We start from the raw sequence: 22,269 nt of genomic DNA, 5'->3' as shown, positions 1-22,269 counted from the left end.
ACTCTGCAATATTTCCGCTCATTTTAAAGAAATTTCAAAGCCTTTGAAACAGTAGTACAATGAAATGTGTAGCCTTTAGCTAGATATAATTGTTATGATTTTGTCATATTCTCCTTCATTGAACCATATTTGCAACACTCCAATCCTTAAACAGAAACATGTATCTCTAAGAAACAAAGACATTCTCTGTATAGTTACAGTAACATTATCATATCCAAGAAATATAACACTGATTTAATATCATCTACCTTGTAGCTCATATTCAAACTTACCCAATTGTCCCACCTGTATTCTTTATAGCAGTTTTTTTCCCTTTTTTGATCTAGAGTCCAATCTTCATGCATTATATTTGGTTGTAAGCTCTCTTAAATTCCTTTTAGTTTAGACTAAAATAGTCTCTTTGCTTTCCCCCTTCTTTTCTATCACATTTTCAGCATCTAGGGCATTTTCTTATAGAATTTATCACAATCTGGATTTCACTGATTTTTTTTTCATAATTTGTTTCAGATTTATGTTTATTTAAACCTATAGTCATCAAACACGATGGGGGGGGGGGCGGAGAAGATAGCTCCCAATCTTGAAGTTAAACCTTGGATTCTAAGTCTTTGACTAGACTAAGTGAAATGATCTAGAATCAATGAGGGCAAATTACTACTTCCCGTGGGCCAAATCGGACCTGCCTGATTTTGTAAATAATATTTTATTGAAATTCAGCCATCCCCATTCATTTTTCTATTTTCTATGGCTGTTTGGCGGCTTTCCTGTTAAGAAGGCAGATTGAGTAGTAATAGGTATAAGAGAGACTGCACAGCACAGCCCACAAAGCCTGAAGTGTTTACTATTTGGCCCTTTCCAGAATAAATTTGCCAATCTCAGGTCTAGAACGGGAAATGCAAATATGACTTTCTCCTTTGACTTTTAGTCAGGACATGCTGTCAGATAGACTGTGCAGATCCCCCTGATGATTTTAATGCCTCACTTGGGGGAGCAGAAAGAACTACATTCACCAAGACCATTAATCTTTTGTTTTAAACGTTCTCCCCTTCGAAAACTCTTTTAACAGCCTTACATTGCCCAACTCGTATTTAACCCGAAGTCCTCAGCATGAAACCCAAGGAAAGACTCTTCATAACCTGACTCCGGGCACCATTTTCTGTGTCCTATTGGTTCCCCTACACTCTAGTTCAAGGTTGTCAAATGTAAGGGTATAAAAAAACCCAACAACCACTCAAGGGGGAAGGTTAAGACTCAGATTATCAAGACCTATGTCCAAAGATGTGTAAGAAATTCTGGGACGAAAGGCAGTAATGTGCTATTTTCACAACTACTCCAGGTTAAACTGGTACAGGTGGTCTGAAAAACCACATACAGAAAATCACTGGTTCAGAGACAGCAAAATATTTGCCTTTGACCCCTCCGTGCCTTTCATGCCCCTTCCTGCAAGTTCGCTTGGTGAACACCTCTCTTTTCCTTCAAGGGGCTCCGCAAACGTCCTTTGGTGAAACTGCTTTAACGTTCTTCCTCCTGGTCTTCTTCATGGTCCGTTCATTCCAGCCCCATCTCATGGACAAGTACATACCTATGATCACTTCTCTCATTACGTTATTTCGGTTTATCGCCTGCCAGCCTCCTGGAGCTCCTTGTGGGAGAGAAGAGACGAAGCCCTGTTTGCACCCATGGCACAGTGCCTCACACAGAACTGACTTGGGGGTGAGTACTGAGATGAGTGCTTGAGTAACTAAAATGCCTATTTGAAATAGATTTCATTTGAAGCCATTGACATAAATTTTATTACATGTTCTGCAGGTTGATAACTTAATTAGAGAAATTCTCTCCTTTATATGTGTTACATAAAATATATTTATTATCTGATTCCTGAAGGGGATTTGGTGTTAAAAGACACCCTTAAGAGGGGAAAAAGAGAAGCCAGACTGAGAATTTATTCCCAATTACATGTGTTTGACAAAAGACTCCCAACAAGAATGTGTTAAGAGCTGCTATAATTCAAAGAAAAAGACAAACCACCTAATTAAAAACAGAAGGAAAAGATTTAAACAGACACATTACAGAAGAGGATATCCAAGTGGCTAACAGGGATATTAAAAAGCACTTGACGTTCTTAGTTATCAGAGAAGTGCAGATTCAAACCGCAATGAGATAGCACTACATGCCTACTGGAATGACACGGAGTTGGCACGGATGTGGAGAGACTGGAACTCTCACGCATTGCTCGTGGGAGTGTAAATTGGCATGATCATTTTAGAAATCTGTTTGGCAATCTCTTTGGACTCTAAATACACATCCACTTTATAACGCAGCAATCCCACTCGTAAGGATACACCCAAGAGAAGTAAGGGCATTTGTTCTTTCAAAGACACGAGAAAGAATATTCAGAGTCACTTTATTCGTAATAACCTCAAACTGGAAAAAAGTTCGCCAACAGGGGAATGGGTAAACCACTGTGGAATGATCGTAGGATAGAATACTATATGGCAACAAAAAAGAATGAATTATGAATTCACACAACTCCACGGATGACTTTCCATGTTGAGTGAGAGGAGCCAGAAATGAGTACAAACTGTATGATTTCATTTATGTGAGGTTCAAGAACAGATAAAACTAATGTATGATGACGAAAATCAGAATAAAGGCTACCTTTAGGGGAGGTATTGACTACGAAGGATCAAAAGAAACCCTTTTTTGGGGTGCTGGAAATATTTTATATTTCAATCAGGTAAAGATGTCCTGGAGGATATACATGTAAAATTTCATCAAGCTGTAAACTTCACGTCGGTGCCCTTACTGCCTTATACACATGTTAAATGTCAGTTAAAAAGTTAAGAAAAGAGGGACACCTGGGTGGCTCAGTCTGTTAAGCATCTGTCTTGGCTCAGGTCATGATCTTGGGGTCCTGGGATCCAGTCCCACTGAGGTCTCCTTGCTCAGTGGGAGCGGAGGGGGGTCTGCTTCTCTCTCTGCCTCTGCTGCTCCCCCTGCTTGTGCTCTCTCTCTCTGACAAATTTAAAAAAAGAAAAAAACTTAAAAAAAAAGTTAAGAAAAGAACGCAGGTCAGTTTACATCACCTCTCTATTATGAACTGCCGGAGTTACAGATGACACAGCCACAGGATTTTGTTAAGTCTTTTCATCTTCCATTCCTCTCCAGCTGGGGCCGGTTCCTCACCAGAAAATAGAGATTAAATAGTACTTTCCTTGACCAGTTGTTGTAAGAATTAAATAAATAAACACAGAACAAAGAGCTCAGGACAGTGCATGGGACACATTAAGCGATACGAATTAGTTACTATTATGGCACACCTGTGCTAAAATTGACACAGTACCCTAAAACATACCTGGCTAATATTATATTTTCAAAACTTTTTAATTTAATGGCTGTCAACACTTAAAAAAAATGATTGTCTCCTACAACCTGATTTTATACACACACACACACACACACACACGGAATGTCCAATAGAAAAAAGTAAAAAATAGCCATAATCTATTACTCCTTTATTTACTAATGTTACAGTTTCGAAAATAGCAAACAGAAACAAAAAAGCAAGCAAACAAAACACACTTCACCCCTCTGTTAAGACTTCATAAAATAAAAGTTTAATGCCCCCCATGTTCCCCTTCACTCCAGAGGTAACCAACGTCACCAGATCATATCTGATTCCGTGTTCAGGATAGAAACATCCTGCTCGGAGTATGTTGGTCAGAGGACCATTAATGGTGAGCAGTCGGAACACACCAGGCAAGGGCCAACTCATGCCAGTCTCTGGTGGAGAAGGTGCCTTGGCGCATCCTCATCTCGGTGGAGTCCTAAGTCCCTCCTTTGTCCTTTGTCTAGACCAGCCCCTTCAGAATCACTCCCGCCAGCACCAAGACATTTGGTAAAATAAGTACTAGGCATGCACAACCACAGATTCACGCCGAGGCTTTGTCTTTTCGCAAACAAACATAATCCCAACAATGAGACACTGTCTGCGGGGACTAGGAGGTGGTGGGAAGGGTGGTTAGTCCAATTCTTTTTTCTGACCATTTACTAGATTTATAAAGCTTTTTCCCCTTACTCACTCTGTTTTCCTCTTTTCTTGAACAGATCCCAAGTGACATTTGATGTTCTCTCTAGTGTGACTTTCCATGGGGGTCCCATGAGCCCCTTAGGGCAATGCAACTTGGCTGAGGCCTTTTTCCGGGTGGGAGGGGCTGGAGGGTTTCTGGAATTTTCAGGGCCCTTTTACCCAGAACCAAGGGCCCAGTTTTTCTCTTTGAAAATGATCTGATGCGTCTTTTCTAAAGCTCACAAATATTTTTGAATGATTCCAAGCGATTTAGCTCGAATTTGGGTGGGTTCAGGACTCATATGTCTTTTTATCTTAAATTTTAAGATGTGACGAAAGGTTTCACTTTTATTTACCCCCTCCATCATTATTCATTGCATCTCTGTCCTAAACACTTACACTAGCATTCTGCCTTTTCCACTTCTCAAATCCCTTTCTTGGTTTCATTCATTAATTTATTCAACTCAGACTTGGTCAAGTACTTAGCTGCTGTCAGGTGTAGGGCTACAGCAGTGAGTAAGACCAGATAACATACAGAGGACAGTCTGTCGAGAGCCAAGTGTTTATTTTAGGTACGTTGGTAGGATAAGGCCTTTCCAAGAAGGTGATATTCCTTTCGATGCCTTTACTTTTTTCTCAAGTTTTTCAAGGTCTTTTTTTTTTTTTTTTAAGATTTTATTTATTTTACTTAAGAGAGAGAGAGTAAGAGAGAGAGCAGGAGCAGCGGGAAGAGAGAGAAGCAGGCTCCCCATTAAGCAGGGACCCTGATGTGGGGCTCGATCCCAGGACCCTGCGATCATGACCTGAGCCAAAGGCAGATACTTAACCCACTGAGCCACCCAAGCGCCCCACTTTCAAGGTCTTCGTGATGGTTTCCGTACTCCTCACTCTACTTCAACCTTCTTGCCTAGACCTTACGTCAGCACCCCCTTTGCTTCCGCCCTTTCCTTGACTGTCCTGCTTTCCTCTGCTTGCCCTCCCCCTGGACGTCTCCTTCCTGACTGCCTCGTGTTCCCTCCCTAATCATTTCCAGGAGTTTCCTTCAACAGCCACAGTCCTGTCACAAAGAATTTGCATGTGGGTGCTTCATGCATACTTTCAAGTGATTTTAATAACATTCAGACGCCTTGGAAATTGCTATTCGAGAAATAATTCCAGTATAAACAGAGGTTTTGAAACGTCTGCTCTGATGAACCGTTGGATGTAGGAGATAGAAACTTTAAGAGCGGTACGTTTCCCAGCTCCTTCTGCTCAGCCTCACAAATGGGCTGCTTGTCTTATAAAAATGTCAGTTTAATAGAGTTTTGCCTTCATATACAGCCATGGGGATAGTTATTAAAAACCCACTTGAGGGGCGCGTGGGTGGCTCAGTGGGTTAAGCCTCTGCCTTTGGCTCAGGTCATGATCCCAGGGTCCTGGGATCGAGCCCTGCAATGGGCTCCCTGCTCGGTGGGGAGCCTGTTTCCCTCTCTTTCTCTGCCTACTTGTCATCTCTCTCTCTCTGTCAAATAAATAAAATCTTAAAAAAAAAAAAACCCACTTGATATGAGTAGCATATATTGAAATCTGGAGTGGAAATGACTCTTCAAAAAAATCCCACACCCATTTTAGTGTGACTCACACTTTGAATGATGCCCAGACCACCTGTTGTTTATTCCCTACTATCTGGAACTCTACCTTCACTTTTGGGTTTCCTCCAGAGGACAGGGAGTAGATAGGGACTCGCATCTAGTCTTTCATTTAATAAATAAATCCAACAGCAGAGTGGATCCCGGGAGCTTCATTAAACAATAAACAGGGCCGAATTTCCGAGTTTCTTGGCTTTCTTGGCCAGACCCATGGTACCACGTAACCCCCATAACAAATGCTCGTGCTTAACATCACACCCGGACCATGACTGCTCGTGAATATGGGAATGACTAGGAAGTGAAGGGCCAGGCTTGTAAGTAAATATTCACAAGTTCTTCAGAATAATTCGATTCTGTCTCGTCTGTCATTTGAAAGCTGTCTATGTCAGCTTCTTCAACACTTTTATTCTCATAAGGAGAAGCAGTTTTTATTAGAACAGTAAACACGACACTACTATCTACACAGACTCCATGGCCTACAAAAAATATTATAATGCAACTTTGCACTCTCATTAAGAACAAAGCACCCAATTACATCAGATTGAACTTTGGAATCCCATCTTTGCTTTTTTTCATCTTGTAATACCGAGCCAGGACTCAGAGGGAAAGGGTCAGGAAAAGTAGCTATTTGAGGATTTAATCAATGGATTAAGTCTCATGGCTCCTTTAGGGGCTGCTCAGGTTCAGCCAGAAGGGTAGCAGCATTGTGGGGCTATGAATCTGATTGTCAGTTTTGCAGGCTCTGTGATTTCGTTCTGTCAGCCTGCCAAGGAGTGAGCTGTCAGGCTCTCTCTGCATCTCAGCTTCCCTCCTGGGTCTGAGCCTTCTGCCTCCCAGCGTCAGGCTTAGTTAGCCCCACCCGGATTCTGTGACCCGTCGAGTGTGGAGGCCAGAGTGTTCCAGGGCTTTGCTACCCAAAACATGATCTGAGCTCCAAGGGCATCATTTACTCACCTGTTAGAAATGCAGAGTCCCAGGCTCTACCCCAAACCTCCTGAATCAGTAGCTGTCTCTTACTGAGACACCAGTCTGCATGGTGACGTTCGATAAACTCTCTTCAAAGGGGCTCTTCGCCCAGCAGTGAACAGAAAGTCATCAACCTTCAGTGAGTGTCTGAGTCACTGCCTGCATCATCCATCCAAAAATGAGCACTTGTGGTCCCCACTCCAGGGAGTCTGGGATGGGGCTAGAATGCCTCTTCACTCAGCATGTGCTTCTAAGCTCACGCACCATCCTGACTCTTGGGTTTCTAAAAGGTCTGGGATCTATTCACATGTCCCATGTCTCAGTCTCTGCTTTAAAGATTATATTCAATGGTGGCTCCCAAATTTCTCTGCAGAAATGTCTTCGAAGAACAACAATCTGGTTTGAAGAAGGAGGCTTGAAACTGTTCTTGCTGAACATTCTAGATAAGACCGAGGAAACATCAGTTGTCCATATCAGAAACCAGGGATGGCTAATGGAGATGACAGGGGGACACCATTACTATTTGCTTGATTCCTACCAGTCCCTCTCCCTGGGCCCAGAGACCTTCTCCTGAACTCCAGACTTGCAGTTAGAGCCTTTTAACTACAAGCAGTAGAACAAGTCTCTGCCCAAGTCAGTGTAGGCATTTATTAGGAAGATATGAGATGACTCCCAGAATAACAAGAGGACTAGAGAACAAGGCTCAGAAATGGGTAGGAGGCAGGACAGATTTTAGAGTCTGAGTAGAAGGAGCTCTTAGACAGGTTTTTTTTTTTTTTTTTCTTTTTCTGGGAACCACGCCTGGAGTGAATGAATTCTACCTATTTTCAATCTTTTTGCTATTTTTCTGAAGACTCAAATCCCTGGACAGGAACATTGGCCTGGCTTGGTCAGGGGAGGGCTGCGCACCTTCAGTAACAGCCTTAATAATCCAGAAGGAAGGCTAATTCCCCAGTGGAGATGGGGGAATAGATGCCCAAAAAAAGGCAATCAGTGTCTCGTGACCTGATAGCATGCTTCTGTGGCTTCTCAGACTTTGCTAGAGGTAAGTTCCATGAGACCAGGATTTTCGTCTGTTTTGGTCTCTGTTGTGTTCCATGCATGTAGACTCGTTCCTGGCACATGGCAGATCCTCCATAAGTATACACTGAATGAATGAACAAACGAATGCCCAGAGACAGGCTGTATGCCGTGATGGCTAAGACACAGCCTCTGGAGTCGGGCTGCCCGAGTTCAAAGCCCAGCTCTCTCACTTCCTCATGGTGTTAACCTCGGTGGCACCGAGCTCCTTTGTGCTTGTGTGCACAGACCTCCTCATAGCTAAAGTGACATGGACAAGAGCACGTTCCATTTCATAGGGTCGTAGTTAGAATGGGATTAGAGCAGTGTCTTATGTTGGCTGTGGTCCATCTATCTAATGCTCTGTACAAACTATCCCCAAACTCAGACACTTAGATGACTTTATATGTATTTGCTCGTGAATCTTTAATTCAGACTGGGCCTCAGGAGGGACGACTCGTGCCTGCTCCCTGTGGTGTCTGTTGGTGTTGGAATATCCATGATAGCAGCACAGCTCCCGTATCGGACACCTCAGCAAAGATGGCCCAATGGCAGAGCTGGCAGAAAGAGTTTGCCTGGGATCATGTATCTGGGACCTTGCTTCTTGCCGTTAGCCGGGTTCACGGTTCTCTTCCGTGTAGCTGTAGGACTGCTGCTTCTCGTGGGGTCTCTCCACGGAGTTGCTGAGCTGCCCACGTAAGAAGTTAGGCTGACCTGCTTCCGAGGGTGCAAAAGTGGAAGATTCTAGATTCTTAAGGCATAAGGTCTCAAGGCTTAGATTGCATTCTTTTGGGTTTCTCAACCTTGGCACTATTGACATCTGGGGCTGGGTAATTCTCTGTAGTGGGGGACTGCACTGTACGTTGATGTCTGACCATTTTCTGGCCTCTACCCACTAGATGCCAGTTGCACTCCCCTTCCCCTAACTCTTGACAAAATTGTCTCCAAACATTGTCCGAAGTCCCCTGGGAGGGCCAAGTCTCCCCAGGTTGAGTATGATTTGGTTAAAGCAAGTCACAGGTCCAGCCGAGATTTAAGGAGGGAGACGGAAGAAGGCACAAGTACCGGGGAACCTGGTTCATTCGGGGCTATCAGTATGCGGACTCCCATCGCTATCATCGTCTCCGAACATGGCTCGCTGCAGGAATCCCCATTCCTGGATTCTACCCGTGATGTTGGGCCATGTCTCCTTCTATCTGGTGGGCTGCTCATTCTGTTTGTCTGATGTTCTCTCTTGTCGCTGCAGGGCCCTGCCGTCTCTGTGTCTGGTCACTGCTCTTGGCTTTCTCTCTTGCACAACCCTTGGGCCAAGAATGGCTCTTCCGTCTCTTCTCCATCCTCCGGCAGTTAACCGAGCCGTCTACAGTGCCTCCCTGCAGCACGTGACCCGACTCCGCGGCGGAAAAGGCTGATCTTGTAGCCTCTGAATATGGTATACGGTCTCCTACCCACACACGAGCACTACACTCTCTCTCTCGAAGGCATTTGCTATATCCCCCCCTCCCCCCTCTCACTCCTATTTTTTCTTCCAGATTCATCTTAGGGTCACCTCCCCCGGGAAACCTTCTGAAAAGCCCAGTCCAATTTAGGAGTTTTTGGAGGGCAGAGTCGATGTCATATTCATCTTCACGTTCCCACAGTGTCTGTTGCATGGAAAGTATTTCTTATATCAATAAATGACTGATTTAAAAGCCAAGGGAAAGAATTTAAAATTCGAGGAGAGACTGAGGAAGTGTGGAAGCAATCATGTCGTGATCTAGGGCAGAGCCTTCTGGGCGGGATGATCAGCACGTTCACGGCCAGAGGCTTAAGTGGGTAAGTGTGTTTGAGGAGAGCCAGGAGGCCCGTGAGGCCAGGGCAGAACAAGGAAGGGAGAGAACGGCCAGAGATGAGGTCAGACAGGCAATGGGATGGGATCGTTTGGCTTTGTAGGCCAATGTAAGTGCTCTGGATTTTATTCCGAATGAGACAAGAAACCACGGGAGAAGGTTTGAGCAGAAGAGTGACTTACACCGACCTGTGATGTTAGAGGATTATTCTGGCTCCGGGGTTGAGGGTAGACCGGGCAGGCCAGTGTGGAAGCGGTGAGGATGCTTTTGCAATATCTGGCAAGAGATGGCCTTTCTTGGTGGACTGGATGTGGGATCAGACAGAAGGAATGGTGTCGGGATGATTTCATGGTGTGGGTTGAGCAAGAAGAATGGAGAACAGCTTTCTGATGGGGGGATTGCTTAGGGATAGAAATTAATGTGTGTGTGGGAGGGCGCCTGGGTGGCTCAGTGGGTTAAAGCCTCTGCCTTCAGCTCAGGTCATGATCCCAGGGTCCTGGGATCGAGCCCTGCATCGTGCTCTCTGCTCAGCGGGAAGCCTGCTTCCTCCCTTCCTCCTCTCTCTCTGCCTGCTTCTCTGCCTACTTGTGATTTCTGTCAAGTAAGTAAAATCTTAAAAAAAAAGAAAGAAAGAAAGAAAGAAAGAAAGAGAGAAAGAAAGAAAGAAAGAAATTAATGTGTGGGGGTGCCTGGGGGCTCAGTGGGTTAAGCCTCTGCCTTCGGCTCAGGTCATGATCCCAGGGTCCTGGGATCGAGCCCCGCATCAGGCTCTCTGCTCAGCAGGGAGCCTGCTTCCCACCCCCCCGTCTGCCTCTCTGCCTACTTGTGATCTCTGTCTGTCAAATAAATAAATAAAATCTTTAAAAAAAAAAAAACCAAGAAAATACAATGGCTCAAAACAATAGAATTTCATTTCTCATAATGCAGCCATCTGGGAAAGTTGTAGATCATTGGCAAACTGAGAACAAGACCTACATCTAAGGAGAGTTGGGAACAAAAGTCTGGTTAAAGTGGTTGAACAAGAATGGGAAAAGGGGGCATTGGAATTGGAGACTGTGCATGAACAGCTCGTTTAAGGAGTTTGGTTATGAAGGGAGCCAAGAAGTCGGGGGGAGGGGTGGTGGCTTGAGGGAGATGGAGGCTCCAGGCTTTTTGTTGTTATTGCTATTGTTGTTTTTTGTTTTGATGTTTTAAGGCTTTTTTAAAGTAGGAGAAATGACAACATGTTTGTATGCTGATGGGAATGGTTTAGAGAGGATGATGCAGAAGGAGAGAGGGGATTTCAAGAGCTCCCAGTCCCTGAGCAGCAGAAGAAAGGCTGACCAGACTAGGGCTTGGCTTTAGGCAGAAGGAAGAACCGTTGCTTACCCATAAAAGCAGCAGGTGAGCCGAGCGGTCGGGCACAGATGCGGGCAGTGGGATCAACCACCCTGGTGTGTCTGGGACTGAGGGTTTTCGGGGATCATGAGGCTTTCAGTGCTCAAACGCACGTAGCCCATGGCCAACAGGAATGCTTGGTCAGTCCCCTCCGAGGTAAGAAACTTTGTGGTGTGAGTTTATGGACGTTATCTTTTGACTGTTTGGAGTGTGGCCAAATGAGGAATGGCAAGTAGATTTGAACCATTACTAAGCATCTACATAGCCTGAATCCCACCACTATACAATGTGAAGAGTCAACTGAGGTTGTTTTCCCTGTCCTTGGGGAGATTAGGCTCGTTGGAAAACAGAAAAGAACGTGACTGCTCTAAAGCAAGCCAACATGGGGTGTGTGTAGTGGAGCCCCTAAGTCATGTTCCATGTTTTCCAGGAACCCATTATCTGCTAGAATAGATAACAGTAATAACAACAATAGTAATAACAGTTAACACCCATTGTTTTATTTTATCTTTCACAACACCTTATTGGGGAGGTCCTATTGTTATCATCTCCATTTTACAACTGAGGAAATGAATGCAGAGTGACTAAGCAATTTCTTCAGGTCATGCACGAGTGGTAGAAACATGTCTTTAACTCTGGGGACTCCTTGCCCAAGCTTTTAAGTGCTATAAAGCGTGGTAATATGTGATGAATAACTGACAAGTGTCCTACAAATTTAGAAGGAGAGATAACTTTTGTTTAGGGCAATCCAGGAAGCCTTCCTGGAGGAAGTTTTACTAAATGGAACTTGAAGGAAGTTAGGATTTCATTAGACAGAGGTGAGGGAAGGACGTGCCAGGCACACAAACCTCAAAGAGAACTAAGTTGTCTTTTTTGTCACCTGCTAACCTCATCGACTCCCAGTCTCTATGGCCAGCTTGGGTTTCCTTTGCTTCCAAAAGAGTTCTTTGTGATTTTAAGAAAGTAGAATCACCAGCTAGAATAATTTTGATTTTCTTACACATGCCCAGTTTGTCTCTAGAGTTCTAGAACGAGCATCAGAACTCTGTTGGTCTTCAGAACAAAAATAAGTAAATATATATTAATTAACATATATATATATATATATATATATATATATATATACACACACACACACATACATAACAGACATACAGAAATTGCACCAGTCATAACTATTTTCATTATACACACCTGTATAACAACTTATAATTAAGAAATAGAATTTTTGGCAGCATCGCAGGATTCCCACTCATGCCACTTCTTTTTTTATAAACTCTTTTTTTTTTTTAAAGATTTTATTTATTTATTTGAGAGAGAGAGAGACCATGAGAGGGGAGAGGTCAGAAGGAGAAACAGGCTCCCCACCGAGCAGGGAGCCCAATGCGGGACTCGATCCTGGGACTCCAGGATCATGACCTGAGCCGAAGGCAGTCACCCAACCCACTGAGCCACCCATGTGCCCTCTCAAGCCACTTTTTAATCACAATTCCCTATCCCTCTCCTATAACTGCTAAAATTATAAACTAGTTTTGCCTATTTTTGAATTTGATATGAAGGGAATCCTACACTTTTTTCTTTTTTATATCTGGCTTTTTTTTTTCCCTCAGTGTGTTTATAAGATTTATTCATAATGCTGGATATAATCATAGGTTTTTCATTCTCCTTGCTGTGTGGTATTTTACTGCATGAATATTCCAGACAATTCCACTATTTATTAAATCATTCTACCATTGGGGTGCCTGGGTGGCTCAGTTGGTTAAGCATCTGCCTTCAGCTCAGGTCATGATCCTGGAGTCCTGGGAGGGAGCCCCGTGTTGTCAGGCTCCCTGCTCACAGTGGAGTCTGCTTCTCCCGATCCCTCTGCCCCTTTCCTTCCCTGTCCCATGCTCATTCTCTCTCTCTCAAATAGATAAAATCTTTAAAACAAATCATTCTACTGTTGATGTGTGTTTAAATTAAGTTTTTTGGCAATTAAGAATAGTGTTGCCATGAACATTTTTCCACATGCCTTTTGAAAATGTGCTCATTTCTTTTCAGCATAAACTTGCACGTGTGTTTAAAAACACGCCAGCTTCTTTCTAGTGTTCCCACGTCTTAGCACCGGACTGTGCTTCTAGTACCACTGGGTCTAGTACCACTGGGTCTTCTAGTACTTCTAGTACCGATGAGGTTATGGGGTCAAAATGGCCACTTATCAGTACTCTTGGTTTGAGACAGAGCTTTTTACCAGATTACAAAATGCACTGAAACCAGGTGACCAGGTCTCCAGAGATGAAAATAAAGTATGACATGTAGGCAATAAAACATGGCACGTAGCAAAGATCGAGCACAAGCCAAGTCTATCTCCTTCCTGAGTGGCTCTGGTCCCAAACTATTAACATGGCTTGTTTTCATTCCTTCTGAGCGACTTCAGTCGCAAAGCCCTTGTACGTGAACTGTTTCTGGCCAAGGGTGTTCTGTTTCATCATCATATTTACTATGCGCAACACATGATAGATACTCAATATTTGTTTGCTGAGAGACCTACCGGTTCGGTCCCTGATGGTATACAGGATCACATCCTTGTACTTCCTCGCAGGCTAATTTTCTGTACTGTTCTGTATGGTACCTCGTTGCCACATGAAACTAGCATTTGAAATGTGGTCGTTGTGACTGAAGGACTGGATATTTTTAATATTTAGTTTTAATTGATTTAAGTTAAAAAATGATACTCAATTTTATTATGAGAACTTCTAAGGATGTTTAGACCAACTCAGCTATGTAAATCTACCCTTTTTCTAGCTGTAAATTTTATGAAATCTAAGTCCCATTAAGTATTTTTTGATAAATGTTTTATTTATTTATTTGACAGAGAGGTCACAATTAGGCAGAGAGGCAGGCAGGGGGGCGGGGAGCAGGCTCCCCGCCGAGCAGAGAGCCCGATGTGGGGCTCGATCCCAGGACCCTGGGATCATGACCTGAGCTGAAAGCAGAGGCTTAACCCACTGAGCCACCCAGGCGCCCCATCATTAAGTATTTTTTGATAAATATTTTACAACCACATTGAGTGTAAAATACAGAAAAAGACTTTGTGTGAAAAAAATGTAAAGATCTTATTAAATTTCTATATTGACTACATTTCAAAATCACATCTTGAATATACTGGGCTAAATAAAGTGTACTATTAAATTTAATTTCATTTGTTTCTTTTATCCTTTTATTGTGGCCACTGGCAAATTGTAAATTACATATCTGGCTCGCACTCTGTATCTGTTGGAGAGTTGCTTTTCTAAAGATTCCCAGATACAGTGTTTTGGGGCAATTCCTGATAGTCTCCTGCCTCAGACAGCTAGGTGAGAATATCGATTTCCATAAACGCAGGCTACGTTTCAGTTCATGGTTGCTGGTCAGGAGAGGGAGGCGCATTTGGTAGAGGAGAATGAATGTGAACTGTGGGGTCAGGCTTGTCTGGGTTTGTATCTGCGTTCTGCCACTTAGTATATGGATGACCTTGAGCAAAGTGTTTGACCTCTCTGAGTGCACGAACACCGGATTTCCTCTTATGTAAGTCAGGGATGTGAATACCACAGAGGACATGGTCGGTGTTCCATCTAGGTTCTTTGGGTCCTGTTTATTATTTGTGTGTGTGTGTACACACCCAACCCCTGCCTCAAGTGGGGACACATGTAGGGATACCCTCCCAAACTTCCGGGGTTCCTCAGCCTAAGTAGAGACTCTACCTGGAAGTCATATCCCCATCTAAGGTTCAGCTCTGGGAACCCAACCTAAGACAGCAACCTTCCTTATATTTCTTGGAGATTAAAGGAGAAGCACCTGGCACAGGGGAGGTCCTTAAACCTACCCCATGTCGCATACCAGCCAATTCATAACAGCGATTTTACTACCTCATCAGGAACATGTGATTGTCAGAGACTTTTTATACTTTAGGAGTGGGTCTTTGTTGACACATCGTGGTCTCCCTCACTGAGCTCTGTACCCCAACCCTGTTTTCCTTCAGCTCAGATGTCACAGACATGTAAAAACTCATAGGTTCTAAGGACCATAAGGAACACGGTATCAACATGTGAACACCAATGTTACATGTGTTCCCGCGATTTTTCTCTGAGTACAGTGTTGGACACTGAGTAATGACATCACCCCAGGGGACTGATTGTATGGCTTTGGAGGAGCATCAACTATTTTAGTAAAAAAAGGAGATTCCTGTAGCCAGAAGAGAGCTTGCTGACTTCGATAACACACTATAGGAAAACATATTGTGATTAGAGCATTTTATGTATTAAAGAGAATCTGCTTATAGTTTCACATACTTTTGGTTCATTCTTTTGACAAATGTTCAGTCATACTGATAATTACCATTTATCAAAGTTCATTATATGCTGGTTATTATTTTAATGTGTTGGCAGACACTATCTCATTTAATCTACTCCAAAACTCACTTCAAACATTATCTCCTCAGAGAGGTCGTCCTGGCTGCTCTGAATTAACTACCCTCCGTTGCACTTTGCAGCCTCTATCATTACTTGAACATTTTTGTTTACTTGGATGAAGGGTTTATTGTGCTCCTCTCTGCCCAACTCACCCCTCCGCACCCCTTCCCCGTCCAGTTAGAATCCGTGTTGCAGAGAGTGAGCTCTTTTCTGTTTCCACAGGTTCTAGAATAGTGCCTGGCAGAGGGCTGGCTCTCAGGGAATATTTACTGAACGACAGAAGGAATGAAAATATTGTTGTAGATGAGATCTCTGAAGCCCAGGGAGGCTAAAAGGTAAGATGCCAGAGCCGGGAATGGCAGCTCTCATTTGAACCCCCGTCTCTTATGTTAACACTACTGTCATGTGTTATGTGTGCGACAGAGGAAGACATATCTTACCCATAAGGAAATCACTCTGCTGAGGAGGAGACACGTTCCTCTTCAGTCAATAATTTTTAGCTAACTCCTGCTAGGAACTGTATTAAGCGCCAGGAACACAGAAGTAAACAACGAAGGTGCAGATACAACTCTGGAGCCTTTGGTCCAGAATCCTGAGCGGGGAAGACCCATATTATGAGGAACAACAAGTGAGCTAAGTATTTTGACAAGGAATACACAGGGATGGGAAAGAAAAGCAGGGTAGCCCAACAAAGTCAAGGGAGTCGGGGAGAGCGTCTTTGTGGGAGGGAACGTAGCCTGTTCAAGATGCTGAGGGAAGTACAACGTGAAGGTCGTTAGAGGTGAGGGCAAGAATGGCAGGAGGCAAATAGAGAACAGCCTGGAAAATGACGTCTCTAAATAAGAATCACACAGCCTGGGGAATGATTCGTCCTAACAGACATTGGTTTCAGTGCTGTTGCGAAGGGAGCTGAGGAAATGGGGAGGTTCTCCCTCCAGGAGAAGCTTCATGAAGTCGTTACAATGTCACTGATGCTTGGAGGGGTCACAGGATACAGATACACCGAGGCAGGAGAAGAGCGTGAGGACAGTTTCTTGTTTCTTTCTGATTTGACTTTGTGAGTAATACATTCCAATGGTTTTGGACACACAATGCATAAAACTGTGAAATATCTCACTTCCGCTCCTGTTTTCTCACCTGTTCAATTCCCAAACTCACACTACCATCGGTAATTTATTAGTTCTTTATATGTCCTTTCAAAATTACTTTATGCAAACACAATCCATTGTAAATAGAAATTCTTACCCCCACCCTTTTACTGCACTAGGTAGCATGTTATATTCATCATTTTATACTTTTTAACAATATATCTGGAAACCTTTCCATATCGGTACATAGAGATCTTTCTCATTTTTTAAAATAGCTGCACAATGTTTATACAGATGTGCCATAATTTATTTAACTAGTCTTTTATTGATAACTTTTAGGGTGTTTTCAATCTTTGAATACTAAACAATTTTGTAGATACGGCAACGTATAACTGTGCAAGTATATTTATAATTTTTAAAGCTATGGCTGAATTGTCATCAAAGGAGGTTATATGAAAATGCCTCCAAATGGTTAAAGTTAACTACAAAATTGATCATAAAACTGGAAGCAAATAAAATGAGTTATTTTTTTAAATGATGCCACTAATGTATTTGTATATTTCCAATAAAATACTGGATATAACTAAAAATTGGAAATGGAAAGTGGTGTCATATATTGGATAAGGTACAGACCCAGATTTTGTGAAGCCTGAAGCTTATGCAACTTAGGGCGCCCTTCTTTAAGAAAAGGGATGTGAGGGGCGCCTGGGTGGCTCAGTGGGTTAAGCCACTGCCTTCGGCTCAGGTCATGATCTCAGGGTCCTGGGATCGAGCCCCACATCGGGCTCTCTGCTCAACCGGGAGCCTGCTTTCCCCTCTCTCTCTGCCTGCCTCTCTGCCTACTTGTGATCTCTCTCTCTCTGTCACATAAAAAAAAAAATAAAATAAAAAATAAAATAAAAATTAAAAAAAAAAAAGAAAAGAAAAGTGATGTGAAATTACAAAACGGGCAGTATGGAACCTTGGAAGGGGCTCAGGCGAGAAAGGGGTTCCAGAAGATTCACTGGCTTTGTGGCAGATCTGCTCTTTAAAGGACATGCATCCCACATGTAGAAGAAAACTAATTACTCCTCCTTTTCAAGAGGGAGAAGCCATGTTCAAAACGTGTTGAGCCCTGTCCTTAGCTACGTACCAACAAGACTAAACCCACAGGCCTTTGAGATCTCGGCTCCGCAATAAAGGTAATGTTCCCTGTATCCACATTCCGTCTTCCCAAAGGGATTTGTTCCAGTCACATGACATATTTCACCTTAGGAACTCCAAACACCCTACAGGTACTTCTTGTTAATATTAACAATAATTCCATGATATGAAATTTCACATCATAGAGATAATCCTGGGAGGAGTTCCAAGGGCCACCCGTCACTTTCATCTATCCCGGTCAGATGCATAGAAGTTGTAGCTGGCCAGTGGTTAGCACTGGGAAATGACTTCCTTATCCCACGTTTGAAAGAGATAAGCTGACACATTGCTCTTAATGATCTGAAGTTAATGATCTCTCTCTCTTAAAAGCAGTGGTTTGTTTGCTTGGTCCCAAGTTCGGCTGCCATCCCTGAGACTGCGGCCCTCATGCTACCTCTGGGAAGAGAAGACAGCTAGCGGGTGAGGAGACAAACACATTCTTTGGAAGAGCAGAAGAGAAAACACAAGGAGAGCAGGGAAGAAGGAAGAGAGGGATCCAGAACTAGGGCTAAGAGACAACAGAATTAACTAGTCTAATGCCAGTTAAAAATAAAGCGTAAGTCAAGTCCGAAGGAACACAAGCACAGAACAGACATTCAGAAATATGGGCCACCTGCCGGGCGAGATTAGGTTTGGGAGAAGCGACTACATTTAACACAGAGAGACTCACATCTGATATTTAAAATACAGGCATTATCCAGTTAGGTGAGACTTGGAAAGAGCCCATCTGCAGCCACCTGTGTGGCAAATTTTAGAGGTTCTATGACTATGTGGAAATAATGTTGACCTTTAGTCAAATATGCCTTGTAAACTGGGTTTATGTTCATTGCTAGTGTTTAAATGTCCACAGTTGAGTTCTCAGGCCCAAGATGAACAGATTTGGTAACTGTTTGCTAGGAAGCTTTTTCTGCCGCTGTTTCTTTCCCTCTTCTTTCCTTCCTTCCTTTCTTCCCTTTGTTTCAAATTGACCCCTCAAAGGCAAAGTTCTTTTTCTTTTTTTTTTTAAGATCATTGATGCTTGTGCAAGATGTAATGAATTTACAACCGCAGACTCTGACATGCAAGAAACATCACCTTTTACCTTTTATTTTGTTGTTGATTAGAAAGAATGTGTTTATTTCATCTTAGTTGGTTTCTTTAAAATTCATTCTACTCCCACGGTACCTCACTAGGTGGAGGAAGATCGACTCTTTGGGGATTTCATCACCCACTGGTCATATAGACTCAGGATGCTCATGGAGTGCCCCCAGATTGGGTGTAGCAGTCACTGCGGCTTTGGCTAACCCACAGGTGTTCCCAAGTCCCTTTTGCTTTGCCACCTTCCTTGATGTGAGCCGTAGACAAGTGGTCAGTGATGGTCCTGACTAATGAGAGGTAAGAGAACTTCTTTCTGCTGGGGGTGGAGGAAACGACTTGTTTTTTCCTGACAAAATGGGTGCAAGACCCTCGTATTCTCTCTTCCTCTTATTCTGTGGACTTAATAGGGACATGGTGTCGCAGCAGCCATCTTGCAGTCGTGAAGGACGGCCCAGGAGAGCTGCACACTTGGTGGCCCCAGCATCGTTGAGCCACTGAACCAGTTCTGTGAGCCACTTCCTTCTAGAACTTCTTCCTGTGAGAGGAAAAAGAAATACCCTCTTTGTTAAGCCACTGTATGTTGAGTTTCTCATTATTTACAGCTTAAAGGATTTCTAACCGAGTCACAGAGAAAACAACTCTATTCTCCAGTCCGTCCTGGTGACTATGTCAACGATTCCTTGAAATCCAGTGAGAAGTTGCTCCTGGACCACTCACTGGACGAAGGAACAACCAGGGCTGGGACCCTGGTTACCTCGAGTTCAAAAGCCATGCAGCCGGTCCCTGTAAGGCCTGCGCAGGGAGCCGGGACTGCGTCCCTGCAACTCTGAACGCCTGCCCTCTCCTCCTCTTGCCACTTTCAAAAGGACACACCTTTTCTCAGGAAGCTCCTACTTTCTAGTCAGCTTCAAACCATCGCCGCGACACGGACGCAGAAAGGGAGCTCTCTGAGTCAGACGTAGGGGAGAAAACGAAAGACAGAGCCAGTAGAAGTTAATATTTCAATAAATAGCTTGCCACACCTAGCAGTCGAGCAAAGTAGCCTCGGCGGGAGGAGACACTGAGCATGATGACAGCTGAGTAATTAGGACAACTTTTGAGTCCTGTGCAAACTTGCGTGGATGAAGTCATTTGACCCGCTTCTCGCCCGCACAGCAGGCACCGGGATGCTTCTTCATCGTAGGCGGGAGCGCCGCTGTACTCTGGGGCCGTGGGAATGGGCGGGGCGTGGGGGGAGGAGAGATGCTTAACATTTTCTCCTTCCAAGACCTGCCGTCCTGAACTTCACCATTTATATTTAAGAAGCTGGAGCTTTCATTTGAAAGTGTCCTGTCCTTATTTCTGCAACTTTTTTTGGTTGGAAGTTTTATTTACGGTTTAAAATTCATTTTCTTGAGAAGGTAATCATTTATATGATTAATAGTAGAATTGATTGTAATAGCAAATGCCTGGAAATGATCTACACATCAGCAGGAGTCTGATTAAAACAAATTGTAGTGCAAACACAGAACGGAATGCTTTTTAGTTACAAAATTGAATGCGGAGGTGCTCTCTAATGGGTATGAACAATCCTGTCTCCCCTTCCTGTCCCTTATCTGCTCAATTTCCATTCCCTTCATAGAAGGTTTCTTAGGCATCTCTTCAGAGTTTCTCCATACACAAGAAAATAGAAATGTAGATTCTCATTTTTCTTTTTTATAGTAAGATACTTCACGTGCTGCTCTGCTCCTTGTTCGTTTCACCAAATAGTATATCTTGATCTCTTTCCAAAACCAAACTTTCGCTTGTCCAAAGTCTTCCTGCATATCGTGCAGCAGCATTGTAAAGTTTTCTTCGTATCAGTCGTACACATTCCTTATTTTGTTTATTCCTAGGATTTTTTCCCTTTCATCTTTGTCTTTTTGTTATTCCTAAGCTTGCTTTTCCCTTCCATTCCAGGGCTGTTCTCTTCTGCTCTGGTTGTTGTCCTTTTATATGTAGTGATTTTTGTGCATTAACTCTTAACATTTCCACTCTGCTTTTATTTTTTAAACATTTTCACAGACTCTGATTAAGGTAAACAAATCCTCCTCTTTTGGTACAGGTGTCTTTCTTTCTTCCTTTTCTTTTTTTTGGGAAAGATTTATTTATTTATTTATTTGACAGGTAGAGACCCAGAGAGAGAGAACACAAGCAGGGGGGTAATGGGAGAGGGAGAAGCAGGCTCCCCTCAGAGGAGGGAGATGGACACGCGGCTCAGTCCCAGGACTCTGGGATCAGGACCTGAGCCGAAGGCAGACGCTTCAGGGCTGAGCCACCCAGGCACCCAGGCACGGGTCTATTCACAATGCAAAGCTCTATCTTCTGATGCTTTCGGAGCCGTGAGGGCTCTAAGTCCCAGTGTGCTCAGGGCTCCTTACGATAAGATCGGTCTGCTGACATTCAGAGAGTAATTATCAATCAGGGGCTTCGTATAAGGTACTGCTAGACTACAGCGCAATCAAAACTACAAAACAGAAACTGTTCAGCCAGATACTACAACACAGGTCCTGTGTGGCTTCCTAGACGTGTGGTTTGTCAGTTGAGCTACGGTCTATGTTTCTTCGGTGCTTCTGGCCCACCATACCTGGCACTTTGGGGAACCCAACATATTTTGTTGGGTACCAGCTCAGTATCTTAGGCCCATCCGTTCGTAAGATCTTTGTCTGCCATCATCTGAAGTGCCTGCCATCATAAGGACACACGATTCAAGTGCAATACGATCACAATAAATGTTTTCTATTCCTCTGTTATTTACAAGTAGTCATAACTGACCGGACGGGACAAATGTTGTCAGACCTATGACGTACTGCAATGAGCTCTAAGTTGGTGGCTTTTAAATGAGACAACCTTGTATAGTTATTTCCTAAAAACCTTGGACCAAGGGTGCCTGGGTGGCTCCGTTGCTTAAGCGCCTGCCTTCAGCTGGGGTCATGATCCCAGGGTCCTGGGATGGAGCCCCGGGTTGGTCTCCCTGCCCCGCGGGGAGCCTGCTTCTCCCTCTGCCTCCACCTCACCCCCCTCTCATGCTCTCTCTCTCTCTCACTTACTCTGTCTCTCTCTCAAATAAATGAATAAAAATAAAATCTTTTCAAAAATAATAAAAATAAATAAAAAAAAACCCTTGGACCAAAAGGTCATTCAATGAAAACCCAAGTATTTGTGATCAGGTGTCATTCTCTTTCAATTAAAGGCCGCACAATTTCATAAGAGCCTACAATAGCTGCTCCCAAGGCGTCGCAAAAATATTTTTTCAGTCATCTTTGCATTATTCATGAGGAAACGCTAAGGCTCGTGTCTCCTACGAGGCCGCGTTTCTTTTCGTGTCGCTGTCCGCTATTTCAGGTCCCCGGCAGCGTCCTGGGCGCCTGTCGGAGGCCGCGAGGTCTGGAGAAGCGCTCGTCCCGCGGCGGTCGCGGCCCCGCGGCGTCGAGGCTTCAGGTCCGGGGCGGCCCGGCTCCCCGTGTGCAGCGCGGCCCGACGGTCGCCCCCGCGGCGCGACGCACTCACAGCTCCCAGCGCTGCCGCAAGTGAAACCACTTCTATTTC

The 22,269-nt window shown here is 43.9% G+C and overlaps 1 long non-coding RNA gene across 1 annotated transcript; it reads left to right on the top strand.

Annotated features, from left to right (window-relative positions):
• Positions 1 to 17,949: 17,949 nt before the first annotated feature.
• Positions 17,950 to 20,191, top strand: LOC125093896 (uncharacterized). Its single transcript, XR_007125367.1, has 3 exons — positions 17,950 to 18,045; positions 18,798 to 18,999; positions 19,110 to 20,191. It is a non-coding gene; the product is annotated as an uncharacterized LOC125093896 (long non-coding RNA).
• Positions 20,192 to 22,269: the final 2,078 nt, after the last annotated feature.

The sequence above is a fragment of the Lutra lutra genome, chromosome 2, assembly GCF_902655055.1.
Source record: "Lutra lutra chromosome 2, mLutLut1.2, whole genome shotgun sequence".
Lineage (NCBI taxonomy): Eukaryota > Metazoa > Chordata > Mammalia > Carnivora > Mustelidae > Lutra > Lutra lutra.
This window is presented reverse-complemented; position numbering and strand designations above follow the sequence as displayed.